Source organism: Thermobia domestica, chromosome 9 (assembly GCF_964235325.1).
Source record: "Thermobia domestica chromosome 9, izTheDome1.hap1.1, whole genome shotgun sequence".
In the NCBI taxonomy this organism is placed as follows: Eukaryota; Metazoa; Arthropoda; class Insecta; order Zygentoma; family Lepismatidae; genus Thermobia; species Thermobia domestica.
In genome coordinates this window covers 128,243,825-128,260,663 of record NC_137462.1, presented here as the reverse complement: position 1 = coordinate 128,260,663, position 16,839 = coordinate 128,243,825, and positions in this window count along the sequence as shown.

Genomic DNA, 16,839 nt, shown 5'->3' with positions numbered 1-16,839 from the left:
CAATCTTACTTCTATCGGTTTTACTAGGGCCCCTTCTCTATACTTTGCGGGGGGGGGCACAAAAGTGTGCTACGCCACTGTTTATAACCATTGTAATTTTCAAGTACGGTTCACGACTTTGGAACCCAGCAGAAACAAATGAACAACGAATGCTGGCGGAAATACGTCATGCTTAATAACCTGTCCATTAAAATAATTTTATTTTTTTTTCTACCCAAAAATGCTTCTTCCACTTCATGTGAGCTCTTTGAAGCATGAGGTTGCAGAAAACGTCATGACACGTTTCTGTAGAGGGCGTTATCTTCTTGAGTTTGTTAAGAAGAAATCTTGACAGGTTACGCCTCTAGTGGCAGATGAAGGAAGGACATGAATAGTTTGTCGGATTTAGAGATAAGTATGTTATCTCTTTTGTACGAAAGGAAAATATAAGAAACGAAGAATGAAGCAAAATTCTAATTTAAAAAAGAGTGTTGTGTGGTACTGATAATGATGAGTAATATTTGAACCTGCGGATTCCACAATTGAATATAGGAGCCAGTCATGAGAAATCCAAGCAGAGAGGACTGAGCCTCAACTGAGACCCAGTGGGGTTAGTCACGGGGGAATTTCACCCCCAGATCTAAAAAAAAAAAAAATCCCTCTTCCGAAGCCATTTCGCAATACTACTTTTCACTTCTCGGTGTACTGAAATTTCTTGCGGGAAAAACATCTTCTGAAATCATTATTGCTGCAAACAACTTCACGTCTTCCTTAAATTCGCAGGTGTTTGTGTAAAATTCTAGAATACGATTAGCGTTTAACGGGGGGAAGGGGGAAGATGCTTGCAGATTATATATATATATATATATATATATATATATATATTGTTATGATGTGATGTTTTTGTTGTTCTGAGATTGGCGTAGCAATTGTGTACACTTTCCTTTGTGAAATCGTAATTGAGATCACTTCTTCACTCTCCACCCAGTACGACAAAGTTGGTTCGGAGTCCAACTCCCCAATAGCCTCGGTTTTGAAAACGTCGTCGGCTTACTGGTTCGAAGATGATGAGAAAATGCACTAAAGTGGTAGAGCTTGGTACTAGAAATCGAAACCCAGGTAACACTTGAAGACTGTGAGTTGAATCTAACTAGGTGGGATAGCTTGACTGAATCAAAGAGACCATTTCACTTTACTTTTTATTAAAAAAAATAAAATAAGAATACAGATCAATTTAACAAAATCGGTTACTTGGAGTTACAACTTGGAAGTTTTTCTACATTATTCAAGTGGGAGCACAACCCTATAATACTCACTGGGTGCTAGAAGGTTTTTATGCTAAACCGCGAGTTATTGAAAATAGTAAAGTGTGAACTCTGTACATCGCAACTTGCATTGGCCCGAAAGGAAAACATGTTAAGTCTCGAAGAGGGAATGTGGTCTCAGATTGATGGGACTTGAAAATAAAACTCATATTGATCAATAAACAATCTCAAAGTGCTCTTCCCGTGTGGAGGGGGAACTTAGAAAAAATTAGCACATACCTGATTTTTATTAAGAGCGTCCCTAACCAGAGCGAAGTTCACTGTTAGCCGTCCGTCCGTAGAATCAACCGGAGTGGCGAACAAGCCTCGTTTATATAGGCGTTACGTCCCACGCATTTCTGCCAGTTTCTGACGTAGCTCGAACGCTACGTCACGAGCCTCATCGAGCATGGGAGAGACTTCTTCACGCGCATGCTCAATAGTGGTTAAGACTTCTAGTATCTCTATGATTTCTTCTCTATCACGCCGGGATTGAAATTCCTATTTTACATTTCTTTTTACAGTTTTTGTTTTATACCTGGTTCCAACTACATAGTAGATTTCATATATTTATTGCTCTCGTGGTATTCCCTAACTATTGCCTCTAGGACCCAGCTCTGTGATCTGAGAAAAATCAAAGCTAGGGTCATACCACTATTCCATGCGTGTGGTTTGGTGTCAATGAGGCATCAGGTTGATAATTCAATCTGGACCTCACCTGACTCCGTTCTCCCTATTCCTCTTTCCCTTACTGCACACACAATTTGAAACGCGCGGGCGTCTCGCCCTATAATTTGGAGTCCGGCCTAGGACTTCGAGGCACAACTGTGTAACAGTTATCCGCCGACCTCGGTAAAAAAAAAAAATAAACAAAAAAAAAATGTCGAAAGTTATCTTTCTGGCATTTTTATTCGGTTACAGAAACGGTTGTCCAAGGCAAGTTGCTGGGAGTTAAAGGGTTAATATAGAACTGGCCTTACACAAGGCGTTAGGAACTAACAACAAACTTTCTTGAGGGATTGGAGATTATGCACGACTAAACTGCAAGAGAGCGTGATTGTAAGATTTCATGTGTCATAACTAACTATAGTACGTAATTAATGTTACTCAATTCCATTAACAACTCTTAGATTAAAACTCTGTAGGATGAAACCTTACAACCATGGATTCCTTCTAGCTTATAGTTATCAACTCACCATAATATATATATTTTATTTTATAATTTTTGTATTTTTTAAAACCAATTCCTAACCATATTATTAAGCATGACTTCGAACCGATTATGAGTACAGCTTCTAATAGTATAAAGAAAAGTAAGATTTTGTGAATCCAATGATTTGCTAATTACCATTGTATTTACGGTACTGAGTACAAGTATAGCTATACGTGTTAAATGTGCTTGTCGCAGGCTACTAAGTTTATTCCACTAGAAATGAAAGAATTTATGACATTATACACACTCAAACAAAAAAAAAATAGCGTGAAGCGCTTTTAAAGTTTGACTGAAAAGGACGATAAATTACAAGAGAAGTTTCCATGGGTTATAGGATAAGTCAAATGGAAAAAAACATGCAATGATATAGACTAGTATACTCAATTGTGTTGCCTGAATTTTTTTTTTTTTTTTTTTTAATTATTGCGGGGTTGTGCTTTACAGTTTGTGAACAACATTTCTTATGTTGTTTCTATATCCCAGTTATACTTTATAAATCATAGGCTATACTCTACTTTCCAGAATCAAATGAAGATTTTATAACCTGTAATGTATTGAAAGTATTGGAGTACTCCCTTGAGTAAACCTTTGAAGATATTTGAATACTCCATTACATATCTGGTAGTATATTTATTTGTAGCATAGAAGCGATTGCATACTAAATGATTATACCGCATATGAGTATGAATAATTTGAGTAATTAACAACTAACGTTTAAAACAGTTGCTGAATGCTTAATAAATTTTATAAGTGCGTCTATACGCATTTTATATTAAACTCATCCTATTGTTATCAAAAATGCATCTCACATTATTAGTTATCACTCTTTATAGTGATAATGCAATAAATGTACTATATTACAAACTGACTGTATAGCTCTGTTCTATACAGGGTAATCATAGTATGTACATGTGTTTTTCTAAACTTCTACTCAGCTTGATTGCTATTTCGACCTCGATTTGGTTTCTCTCATCCTGTGTGGTATGCAATACACTATACACATTGATTACTTTTACGTATACTGACAATATACAGACATTACAAACGATTGGTGCGATTTAGCGCACCTAGAGATTTATATGCCATTACTTTAGTTTTCTTTTTCCCTGAGTGGTTCTTGTTAGCAGAGGGGGAGTCTGAATGGTTAACATACTGACCCTATGGTTAGTGTGTTAGCTTATGCCCTAATGGCCTATGGTAATAACAGATACAAAGTCTAATAATCAGGGATGCAGTTACATTTGCTATAGCAGAGTACATGTTTTTACAGGGGACTACATAACATTTCTTTAGAATAATGGGGGGATGTTAGGGGGGGTTTATAGGTTAGTATTGTTAGTATTCCTATTCTTATTATTATTGATAATATTAACATATTTTATGTCTCCTTTTCTCTTTTTTTTTTTTTTTTTTTTTTTTTTTTTTTTTTTAATATACACCGAAATCGAAAGGGGTTTCTTTGCGGTTATAAAGAGAATTTTACGAAGTCAAGTTACATCATGTTTCATCATGTTAGTGGATCTTGTTGATTTATAGGATAGATTGTAAACGCAAAAGTTAACCACAACATAAGCTATGGTTGATATATTTTTAAAACACACCGGAAGTGTGTTCCGTTCTTTCTTTTAATTCTACTAACCTTGACTGACAACCGGCCTCGGTTTCCGTTGTGGTGAACTTTTCTGTTTTTAAATCTTAAACGCCCAGTGTAAGTGATTTAATTATACGGAGAGTAATTCTACATGATGACGTCACGGGGACCTGTTGTTGAGCAACAGTTAAATTCAACGTGCAATGGATAATTTAATAAAGTACTTCCTTGTCGTTTTCGCTTCGATGTTTGCCAAAAGATAGCTATACAGAGGGTTCCACAACTTACGGTCTGTAACATGGTGGAATGAAAATGTGTAAACTCGATTATCATACTCACATATATACTTCGTTACATGTTTAAAAACAACCTTATGCTTTTACTTGACCAAACAATAGACATTCAATTTTTTTTTTTTTTTTTTTTTTTTTTTTTTTACATTTAGACAATAACTGTCCATGGTTTTTGGTACGTTGGATCGTGGTTAATACAAGGAAATTGAGTTGTTTCATATATTGAAAAATATTTAAAGTCTCTTGACATTGTTTACAATCTTCTTATGATTTTTCACAACGCTGATTTGAAAGGAGTTTTTTTTTTATTCCTTTTATTTTGAGTCTTATCACTTGTCCAAATTTTGTGTTTGTACTGCTACGAGAAGAGTTTTTCACCTGTAAGCAAAGAACTGAGGTAAGTCAATGGAAGTGTGTCCATAGATAAACGAGATTTCCTTGTCACTGCAGGATTTTATAGAATTCTGTAGCACAAAGAAAGTTCTGGATCCGGATGGAAATTCAGATTTTAGATCACTGTTGCCCATTACTAAACAGTGATGGATCGATCAATAACAGTAATCGATTACCATATCATCCCTCTGGATCAGCCCTGGAGGGGGCTGACAGGCTGCAATCTGGATCCTTGGGTACCTCCAGATACCAGGGGGGGGCCTTACTCTAGACATCACACTGGGTAGGCAATGGATATGGCTCTGCAATCAGAGAGACTATTAGACTACATAATCATTAATGCGTTACAGAATAACCTTTGGATTATGCGAAGTACTTGTTTATATAGGAAACCCACCGAATTCTTTTTTTAATTGTTTATTATATATATTTATTCAACGGGGCTGACCACACATCAAATCTAAGAAAGATATAGTAATCAATGGAACCTGCAGGGGTTACCCAAAAATGAGGCTATTCGAAGATGAGATTCGAATACAGAATGTTTTTCCTCCAGATGTCCTGAAGGTGCTGACCACACATCGTCAGCATCTAGGTATAGAAACCTGTTTAACTATTTTATGTGATTGTAGTAATATTACAAGAATCAATTTTGTATCATTGAACAATTAAACCAGAAGCCTAGAATTGAGTGTATGTGCGCTGACCACACATTATTGTCAGGATGCCTCTTGTGTTCAAGCTGTGACTGTGGATGAAGATCGAACAATGTCCTGGTAAGACAAGTTCTTCTCAAATTGATTGATGTACCTAACTCGGCTTGTTTCGTTGTGAGTGGAATGCTAATGATGGAGGAAACTGCATTGTTAAATATTCTTTCCACTTACTGTTACGATTAATGGGTGATGAATCGTATGGTGAGTAAATCCAAGGTACTTTACAAGATGGGTCAATACCTAGTGTGTTATGACACGTCAGGACGTAATGGCCATATTGACATACTTTTGCCGTATCTTTTGTTTCAGCTGTAGTCAGGTTGAGAACTAGAGTATTAAAAGGAAGTTTGAATTTAGCCAGCGTGGCGGAAGTGAGCTAATTATACAGCTTGGTATACTGACAAGTGGCTTGGTAAATTATCAGCTCAGCTGACGAATGTTTGGCGGGAGAGAGGGGAAAAAGGGGGTTTTGCATCGCAACTGAGAGAATTCATCTAGTATACTGTTACAGAAGCCAGCTTCAGACCAGCGACATCTCAGCATTGTCAGATAAGTATATTTGCATTGTATTTCTAATTTAGAGAATAAGAAGTGGTCAGTCGTTCAGATTTCTATGCATGAGTACAAGAAGTCTATTGTATACCATCTTTTATACCTTGAAATGTTAATATTATCTACCTTTTCTTTATTGTGAGAATTTTATTCTAGGTTACTGCGTAAACCACAGAACTAATGATCAGAGTTTAGATTCAACAAGATTTAAGTAAATGTAATTATACCATTGCAAATATGCTAGTTAAGAAAATTAGTTCCAGAGTATCATCAAAATTTGTTAATGAATTTAACTAAAAACAATAATTGTAACTTATCTAAAGCAGACTAATAAAAGTTTCTGGCAACTAATTGAACTAAAACACAATCAAGGAGAACTGATATAACATTAAACATGCAAGATTTCATAATGGGACTGCATTTCTAGTTTTACACTTTATTACACCCTATGTACTCATAGTGTTCAAGACAAGACGTATCTCACAATAGGGCAATCCAGCACTTGAGAAATGCTCAGTTAACGTGCATATTATTTTTTCACAATTGTAGTGTCTCGCTAAGTCTCTAATAATTTGTTGTCTCAATCGTATAGGTTTCTTAAAATAATATTGTAGGGTTTTGAGCTCTATAACGTTAATTATTGACAATTGAGGCCCTCAGAGGAGGCAGTCTTATCTTGTGCACATTGTGATTTGTTCATTATATTTGCAACCCTTTGTAGGTAGCTTAGTAAGAATAATAAAGAAAAATGTCAAATTCCCTTGTCAAAGTGAATTGACAATCAAGTGATTAAAAATAACTATCTTTTAACAAAAATATAAAAAGGAAAATGAATACTCAGTTATTTCCAAGGAGTAGGTCCTTTCACTGCTTTCACCCTTACCACTTATTTCTGGGCAGGTTCTGCTACTTCGACTTCTGTAAGGAAAAACCTGAAACGAAAAATTCTCCCACACACACATAGTATTATAGGCTGGACGCGGGAACCTGAAGTTGAGTGTAGTATCCCGGGTACGTATTAGTCGAATTTTGACGAACTTGGTAGTTAAGGCATGACTGGATTTAGAGAAAAGGTACCTTTATTTAATTTCTAAATATTAAGTATGATGCTGAGTATTGCACTGTGTTAATTTATTAAGTATGATAATCAACGAGTTTAAATAAGATCTTAACTTTGTGGTTCATATTTTTTTTCAGCTTGTTGGAGTATTCGTATCATCTATTGCTCGGAGAACGTAAAAGAAGGAGAAGGGAAGACTCACGTCTCCAGAGACAATAGGGGAGGTTTCTTGGTACAGGGTAAGTACTAACTCCTTGACTGGTTAATGTGTTATTTTGGAAGCATGCATTTCAATTTCTTCCCGTCAGGCTACCAATTGGTTTTACTAGTGAGTGTTACATAGTTGAGTGCTAACTCGAGTGCAACGAAAGCACAGTTCATATCCTGGGAGTATCCCATACTGATTTTATTACTACTGAGTTAATTGAGAAAAACAAGAGATCATAATGAACGAGAGTGACCTAAGTTACAAGGTAACAGTGATTATACGAAGTGCGGCTTGCATTACCTGTGATTTTTGTAAGTGATTCCCTAAGGATAAACAAAATCGTTGCTTAGTGTGTGTCACTCATACCAAAAAGTGCGTGAGTCGGGACTCGATCTCCGACTTATCTGTTTCCTTTCAACGTGAGATACAATTGCGTAACTGCCAATAATTTCCGGTAATTGAGACCATGTTTACAACGATATTAAGTTTGAATTAAATATTTCGGGGCTCGAACTCAGGACCTCTAGGGTAGGTAGTGATGATATGTGATCCACTAAGTATCTATTGAGAGTAATAGATTCGAACCTACTTTCTCATAACCAATTCAGCTATAAACTTGCGCTCGTGAGGAGCGATAATGTAGATATAGGATAAAAGAACTGATCCATTAGGGGCTCGAACCAGGGATCGCTAAGAATCAATTGTTTATCTGAGACTATGGTTTATCCCAATCGTAATGATTTATGAGGCAACCTTATTATTATTATTCATTTCGTTGTGACGTCATTTCCCTAGTTTCTTACTTATCTATTTTTCCGTTATAAATGTTGGTGTGTATAGAATCTACACGCAACAACATCCTGAGTCCTTGTTAACAGCTGGACTCACTTCCGTCACCCGATAAGAGGTGGTTTGCTTTTAGTTTTTAAGGCAGAATGAAAGACAAGTGTTGAGAAAGTATCCGTGAACATTATAAATATTTGCATCCAACCAAAATGCTATTCGATTAACTTTTAATTTTTAAAGATTACCCTTATGTTTGTTTATTTTCACAATTTATTTCACTTAATTTTTTTAAATACTGTCACGTTCATATATTTATATCCTAAAGGTTATGTGCGCCAGGCGCTGTTGTGAAGCAGTGTTTTCCACCTATTAAACAGGGCCGCTTATTGAGGGGGCCACCGAATTCTGAAAGTCGCATGACTTGTAGTTCTAACTCATTTGACGGGTATACTCATAAGTGTTATTCTAAATAGATTTAAGTAAGTTATACTAGATTCATTATAAACAAGTTGACAGAGCTCGAATATCCTTAATATGTGTCCTTTAATTTATGGAAATCTCTATTATCCGAGTATCGAACCTAATTACGAAATGATGTACACGTACTGATTCGCTTCCAATGTTTTATTATTTTTATTATTATTATTATTATTATTATTATTATTATTATTATTATTATTATTATTATTATTATTATTATTATTATTGTCATTATTATTATTTTAATGTACCAATGATAACGTGATTTAATACCACTCTGCATGGTACTATCAGCGTGGAGTGCCTTTTAATTCAATTCAAGCCAAGATTTTAACTTGAATGAAGGCAGTTACACAGGGATGAGTGAGAAACACGAGTATAGTGGTGTAGTGGTAGGACAACATCGTGAATGTTACTATAGCCCACAATGGTGTCCATTTTGTAACCGTGACTTTACATACATGGCGATAGTAATATAATCAAGTTAGTTACAATGAGCGGGTTCTAGCCCATTACCCAATGATGGGAGGACAGAAAAAAAATGGGGGGGGGGCTCAATCTACCCCAATATTCTTACGAAATACATATGGTAGCCTTAACACTAGCTTAAGTTTAGCTTGCCACAATGAAATAATGATTTAATATGATACTATCTAGTAATTTGATAAACATAACTGAAAACATTATTCTAAAATGAGCATCACTGTTAATACTTGATCATAATTCAACATTAACTGAGCATAACTTAAAGGTAATGTAATCTTACTGACTAAATGTAGCAATTATAGTACACAAGTAGCTATTTACATTCTTTTTTAAAAAAATGGAAGACATAATGTTACATTATGTACAATATGCGCAGTATGCACGTACATTGCCGTAGTTTGCTAATAGATTGGTCCTTGCTAAGAGATTGGTCATGTTCACAACAGCAAAAGGGTCACTGGTGTTCACCCAGAAGGGGTCGCAGAAAAATTTCACCCTTATCTATGAATAGCAGCGGTAATAACAGCAGAAAACAACATGTCAGCGGCTAAGGCGTATTTCTCCATATTTCGTTTTCTACTTTATTGTATTTTAGTATATTTTTATTTTATTTTATTTTTTTTTTTAAATTGTCTTGCCAATATGCTTCCCGCCCGAACTACGCGGGAAAAAAAAATAAAATAAAAATAATAATTGCTCAAGAAGAAACAAATGGGGTAGGCATTGTGTGGAGTAACCTATGTAAATATTTGGTGGGGGGGAATTCCAGCTTTCCCTTTTTTCTCTCTTTTTTTTTTTTTTTTAACAGGCAGATATCCTGGGTCACAGGAAAAACGTCCCGTAAGCATGCGGGTATTTTAAGTAGGCATAAGTTTGTCGCGGAACAACCCAGAGCGGGCAATATTGACTCTGCTTTACTTTCCAGGTTAATGCAGTCCTAGACACAAAGAGGGAGAGCGGCGAGTTTCTCGCAAGAGAGAAATGAAATAGTCAGGCGGCGGCTACGGATGGAATCCTATACTGTGACTGAAGAGTTTGCATCTGCAACGACGTATGCTAAAAGTCGGAGTTACATATTCAAGGCGTTATACCTGTACGTATTAACGCTAGTAGCTACTAATAATATTATACTTTTCGGCTATGTCAACATTTATTTTCCTTTTAGGTTCTCTGTGTTTGGCAGCATATTGGGAGTCCTATAGGAGAAGAAGAAGGGTAACTCATTCGTGCCCGGGCACATTCACACAAAGAACAAAAAAAAATTATTCATCCCAATATGTTGGCAAAACATTTATTTTGGTATTAATCCGACATAACTTTTCTGTGACGCGTCAAACTTTTCCTTGGTATTGTAGTTATGGAAGGTTTGGTAGATGTGATAGGGCCCTAATTTTAAAAATGACTTATTTGCTCCTCAGACCACGTATTAGCGCCGCCCACTAGGATGACTGCCTATTTCCATAGTAGGCCATGGGTGTTTAATGCCGCATCGAATGGAGAGGAGAATGGATTCCAGGAAGTAACTTATTGTTTTTAAGTTGATGAAGAGTATATTATAACTTTTTGTTTGTTTTTAATTTCACAATGTATTCAGGCTCTAGCTATAGCCCTGTATGCACGTGTTCCGGTATACCAGAGGTCTTGCATCACTACAGGTACTCCACTTTGGAGTGGTCTATGTGATGTAGGCAAGAATCGACACACTCACTAATGAATATACGTCAAGTTTTCTTGTTTTCTTTTTTTTTTTTAAATAAATTTGTCTAAATTGAGGCGGCGAGGCCTCATGATCAACGTGTACTTCACGTTTAACATTCATCGTCCTCACTATCGCTAGAATTTTCCAGCTCGCGTGAGTTGTCTCGGGGGAAATACTTCTTCAATCTTTCAATAGTTACAATCTGAGTGTGGTTAGGGTTTGCTACTAATTCGATTTTACAAGCATTTGTGGGAGAAATACTCCTTAGGTAATACGGTCCCATATACTTGGGTGTTAACTTTGGAGAAATATCCTTCTTAGGCAAATAATCTCTACATAATACTAAGTCACCAACCTTTAGCTTAATAGGTTGTCTAGTGCGATCAACGCGTAATTTAGTCTGCTGCTGTGCATGTGTCATAGCCTTCTGGGCTAGTTTACGGATTAACTTTAATTGTTTCTGATGTTCCTGTATTTTCGTGAATTGATATTGGGTGTCCAATTGAGTGGGAAATCTTGCCTTTTGACCAAAGACTATCTCATATGGAGAGTATTTCCTAATAGGGGATGTTGATATATTATAGGCATATGCACACAAGCGGACATATTCCGCCCACTTAGTAGGCTGTTTAGCCGTGTACTTAGTAAGGAAACTTGCAATGACAGAGTTGAATTGCTCACACAGTCCGTTCGTTGACGGTTTAAATGCTGCAGTTCGAACATGTTTAATGTCAAATAAGTCATTCAGTTCGGCCATTATCGTTGATAAAAAATTACTTCCTCGATCCGTCAGTACCTCTTTAGGAGGGCCAAAACGCGTGATTAACTCGTCCAACATGGCCCTAGCCACTGTCGGGGCTTTAATATTTCGTAGCGGTACTAATATTGCGAAATGGCTGAGATATTCTATCATAACTAACTTGTAAGATACAGCTGTAGCCTGCGCTACTATGTAGCGGGCCAAAAATATCTAAGCTCCAGCGGGAAAATAATTCCTCTTTCACCGGTAAGGGATGAAGGAAACCTTGTTTCTTTTCTCTGGGGATGTTCACCCTCTGACATTCGTCACAAGAGCGTACGTATTCCTTAACTATTTTCCCCATGTTCGGAAAATAGTAACGTTCGTTCACTTTAGAGTAAGTGCGAGAAAATCCCGTATGGCCTCCGCACAGCGGGGACGAATGGGCCTCTTGTAAAATGTCGGGGATCGCCTTTTCTGGTATCACTAGTTTCTTATCTTTGTTCATGACTCGATATAACACATCGTCAACCACAACATAGGGTTTTAGAGCACGATCAGTAGGGTTGTCTTTTTTCTTTTGTATTAATTCTCTAATTTTATCGTCCTCTTTTTGCATTGTTTTGATATCTATTTTGGGACATAACACTAGGTTGCACACGTCTGCACAATCTTCTTCTTGACCAAATTTGGAGGGTAATTCATCCTTTAGCGGACATCTTGACAAAAAGTCGGCGGTCACGTTATTGCGGCCCCTGATGTGTTCGATTGTGAATAGATAGGGTTGTAAACGAATTGCCCAACGCATAAAGCGAGAATTTAGCATCTTATTGTTTCTTAGGTAACATATACCATGAGCATCTGTTCGCACAATAAAGGGACGGTCTGCCAATAGAAAGTGGAAATGCAAAATTGTCTTAGTAACTCCTAGCGCTTCAAGCTCAACCGTGGAGTAGTTGAGCTCCGCTGGGGACAAAGATTTTGAAAAATAGGCTATTGGGTGTTCTTTGTTATCTTCTTTAATTTGTGCAACGTATCCGCCTATTCCGTCTCGACAGGCATCCGAATAGACTATGGCGTCCTGATTCGGGTCAAAGTGGGCAAGGACCGGAGCAGATATAAGACAAGATTTCAAAGTATCCCATGCTTGTTTCTCAGTTTCTCCAAACTCGAATTTGGCATTCTTTTTAGTCAATGAAATGAGTGGTTTGGCAATAGTAGAAAACCCTTGGACAAAAGCTCTGTAGAATGAACAAAGTCCAATAAAACTACGTATTTCTTTGACTGTAGTAGGGTATGGTACCTTTGCTATAGCTTCCGTTTTTGCGGGATCTACACAAATTCCTCGTCTACCGACGATGTGACCAAGCACAGAGGCTTCTTCGTAACCAAAGTAACATTTCTTAGGGTTGAGTTTTAGGTTGGCCTCCCGGAGTCGAGATAAAATAATTCTCGTTCTTTCTATTAAATCTGAGAAAGAAGGACTAGGACAAACCAAATCGTCTAAATAACAAATTACATACTTCCACATAATGTCACCAAAGATAACGTTCATCATATTTTGAAAAAGAGCCGGGGCCGTGCTTAGTCCGAATGGTAGTCTCAGAAATTCGAATTTTCCACGGCTGCAGATGAATGCAGTCTTCTCTATATCACACGGACGGATTAATAATTGGTTATAACCATTTTGCATATCGAGCGTATTTATGTATTTGGTACCATTCAGAAATGCTAATATATCATCTATACGCGGCACTGGCGTATAATTGGGCCTTAATATTAAGTTCAGTTTTCTGAAGTCGACACATATACGCGGGGAGCCATCTTTTTTAGTTACTATCACAATTGGTGCAGAATATGGGCTTTGACTTTCTCGGATAATATTGCTATCTAACATTCTCTGAATCTCTGCCGCGACTATCTCTCTCTGTTTTGGTGTTTCTCTATAGGGTGGATGAGAAACAGGTATATCTGTAATGACCTCTAGGGGACACATAAATTTATCGGTAGCCGCAGTCAGACGAGACTTGTCCCAGGCTACAACGTCCCTAAATTCCATCAATAAGTCCAGTAATTGGTTTCTTTCTTCGGGGTTTAAGTTTGGGCCAATATTTAGTACTTGAGCTAATTCTTCCTTGGTTTGGGGGACTTTCTGGGGTTGCTCAGGGACTTCCACGTCATCTGTTTCATCTTTGTTAGTAAGGTGTATGATCTGATTAACGGCCTGTACGTTAGTCTCCGTTTCATCATTTAAGGACTCGGCCTGGGGTACAAGTTTCCCTAAATAAAGATTTTTAGACAAAGATCTGGTTCGATCTGAACTATTAAAAATAGTCAGAGAAATATTTCCATTCTCAGTAAAAACTGGACCTCTCGGGATCAAACAGGAGTGCCAATATCGAATTCCTTTGGACGGTAAGAATTCCCAAATATGCACGTTCCCGGTCGGTGCGGTAATTTCAATGTCATATGAAGCCTTGGACGGCACGCGGACATTTGTCGGAAGGTGTACTTTGTAGGTAGTGTACGGATAGATATCAAAAAGTTCGTCGCCTAACCCCAAGGGGTTTGGTACGACCTTTTTCGGACTATGATCCTGGGCAGAACTCTCTAGGTCAGGGAGAGTTGCTGGATCATTTTCACTTCCTTGCGTTATCAATTGTTTTTCTAATGGCTCTAACTGTGCACTGTTTGATTTTTCCTCTACAGGCTCATGAGGCGCCTGGGAGGCCAGAGGTGGCTTTACAGAGCGTTGGTTCTTTTTGTTAAATCTTGTCTCATAAGACGCATTCTCTTTCTTTCTCGGTATAATCTCTGTATCCGAACTATCTGTGGAACTAACTGCCAAAATTCCACTAGGGCCTGGCTGAGGGTCAAAGTTGGATAGGTTCTTTTCCTCTTTCTCTAAGTCAGGCGAATGGGTAAGTTCCAGCTCAGGAGCACTGGAAGATACCTTGCTTTTCTTAGTTCGTTTACGTCTTGCTTTCCTACGTCTATTGACTATTCTATTCGTTTTATTCGTAGGCTCCGAGGGAAATTTTGTAGTTTCCCTGGAACACACGAATACGCGGGACGTAATTTCTTCAGTATGAAGTTTTTGTCTCTTATCAGGTACGCTAACAACAGGATTTATGTGATTTCCGGTGACCAATTCTGGAGACGGATCCTTTCTCTTATATGAGAGGTTCCGTTTCCTATAAATTGGTTTGTTTCCATGAGGGGGGACAGAGTAAGCCGTTTGTCCAGCATTACCGTTCTGTCTTGATTGGAACTCATTAAACGATCTTTTTCCTACTGATGGTGGGTATCGTTTAACATGTTTTAAATCTAAGGTATGAATCACACCATGACGATTTCCATATGTACTTTTTGGGACTGTGAACCATAGGTCTTCAACATGATTCCCGTCTTTATCTGCTAGTTCCATATATTTGGAATGAATGGTTGTGACATACTTGTGCAGGAAATCTATCCCCAAAATAACGTCATAGGCGCAAAACTGTGGGTCAACTATAGCTACGTCTAGAAATCTTCGTTTGGTTGTTTTCAAGTGATCCTTGAAGCAACACGCTATTCTCACCACAGGAATGTAATCTGTGGGCTGGGCACCAACCCCACGAAGCTTAACGTAACCCTTCAGTCTTTCCGTTAGTGGAAATTTTGGAGGTAATAGGGTTTTCGAAGCTATCGAAATTTCAGAGCCAGAATCGATAAGAGCTTGCGCCCAGCGGTCTCCTATTTTTATCTTGACTGTACAAAGCTGCGCCTGCCCATGGCCAAGGCCATAGGTATTTTGGTGAGTGTTCCTATACGTTTTGTAACCCGGTTCTGCTACTACTTCGTCTGTGTAACAAGAACTAATCTGTACAAATCCTGGTTGGTGTTGTTCTTTAATGCTTGACCAGTCCAGGCGGTCGTTTTCCCATATTACGTCATGGTTAACTCTCTGGCTAATTACTCTTTGTGCTGTGTGAAATTTTCTAAGATATTGTAGGCACTGTTCGAGGTTATCGCAATCATCCACTTCAAGCATCAGCTTATTTAGGATGTCTGGCAACAAACTCATTCTAAGTTTACTCATCAATTCACTTTCATTGACCCAACCTCGCAAGAATTTCAAATCCTTTATTAACTTATAAATGAATGCTAAAGTGCTTTCATTGGGTTGTTGTTTTCTTGTATCTACGTCATATTCTAACCTTGCAGTATACTCAACGCTAGGGAAAGCCTTTTTAAGTTTTTCCTTCATCTCTCTGTAGTTTAACGGTAAAATGTTTGCTAGGTCTACTAAATAGAAGGAGAAAGCTTCCCCTTTCAGACAGTAAGGAAGGTAATTTGCTATCTCTAGGGTTGACCATTCATATATGCTAGCCACTAATTCATATTCTTGTAGGAAAAGTTCCACACACTCATGTCTATTACCAGAAAAGGAGGGAATTTCAACATTTGGATAGATCTTGAATGCTTGTGGTTTAGCACCAATAGTAGAATTTTGATTGCCACCCTCGGGAGGAGGGTTGCTAACTTTGCCTGTTACTACTGTATCCGTAAACTTAGGTTTCTCAAAACTATATGGTATAGATGGCTCGGTAACCGGACTAGTTTTAATTTCTTGCTCAGATTTTAAATTTATACGAGGCTTATCCTCAGGATCTACTTGTCAAAAGGGCGAAAAACTTGATTTTTGCTTATCAGAGGTCTTATTTTCACTGGATGAATGTGCAACGGGCTCATCTTTCAGATCTAAGGACCTGTCTAAAGAAGCCGAGGTGTTGAAATTTTCAGAGACGGACCTATAGTCGGTATCAGTTACACTTCTATTTTCTAACTCAGAGGGTTGTTCTGAACTATATTCGGATGTATAAGATCTATCTTGTTCGCTAAATACTGATTTTTCTGTCTTTTTCCCTTCGCTAAACTCAAATTTCTCCATGGGGGCCATGGGTGTAACTACGCTACTAGGTGGCGAAGTAAACACTATCTGTAAGGGATTTAACTTTTCCTCTTGTTGGTATTTTTTCATTTCTTTAGTCGCAGGTGATTCACCAGTTTCATTATAGGAACTAACTTTAGAACTAGTACTAGCGGAAGGTTGTAAACCACTATTTATAACACTATCAGTTTGTTTGTTAGAGTCACTTTGGGTTGGAGAGGTTGAGGGATCGTTTCTATTTTCTACTTCATCTAAACAAATTACAGACGCACCAAATTCCGCATAAACAAAGATTTTACCAATGTTTTCGTTTATCCTACTTTCAGACCAGGAATCATTATTTTCTTTTTCTTCCTCTTCAATTTGCTTCTGGTGGTCAGAGCAAACTGAGGGAAAAGCATCATCAC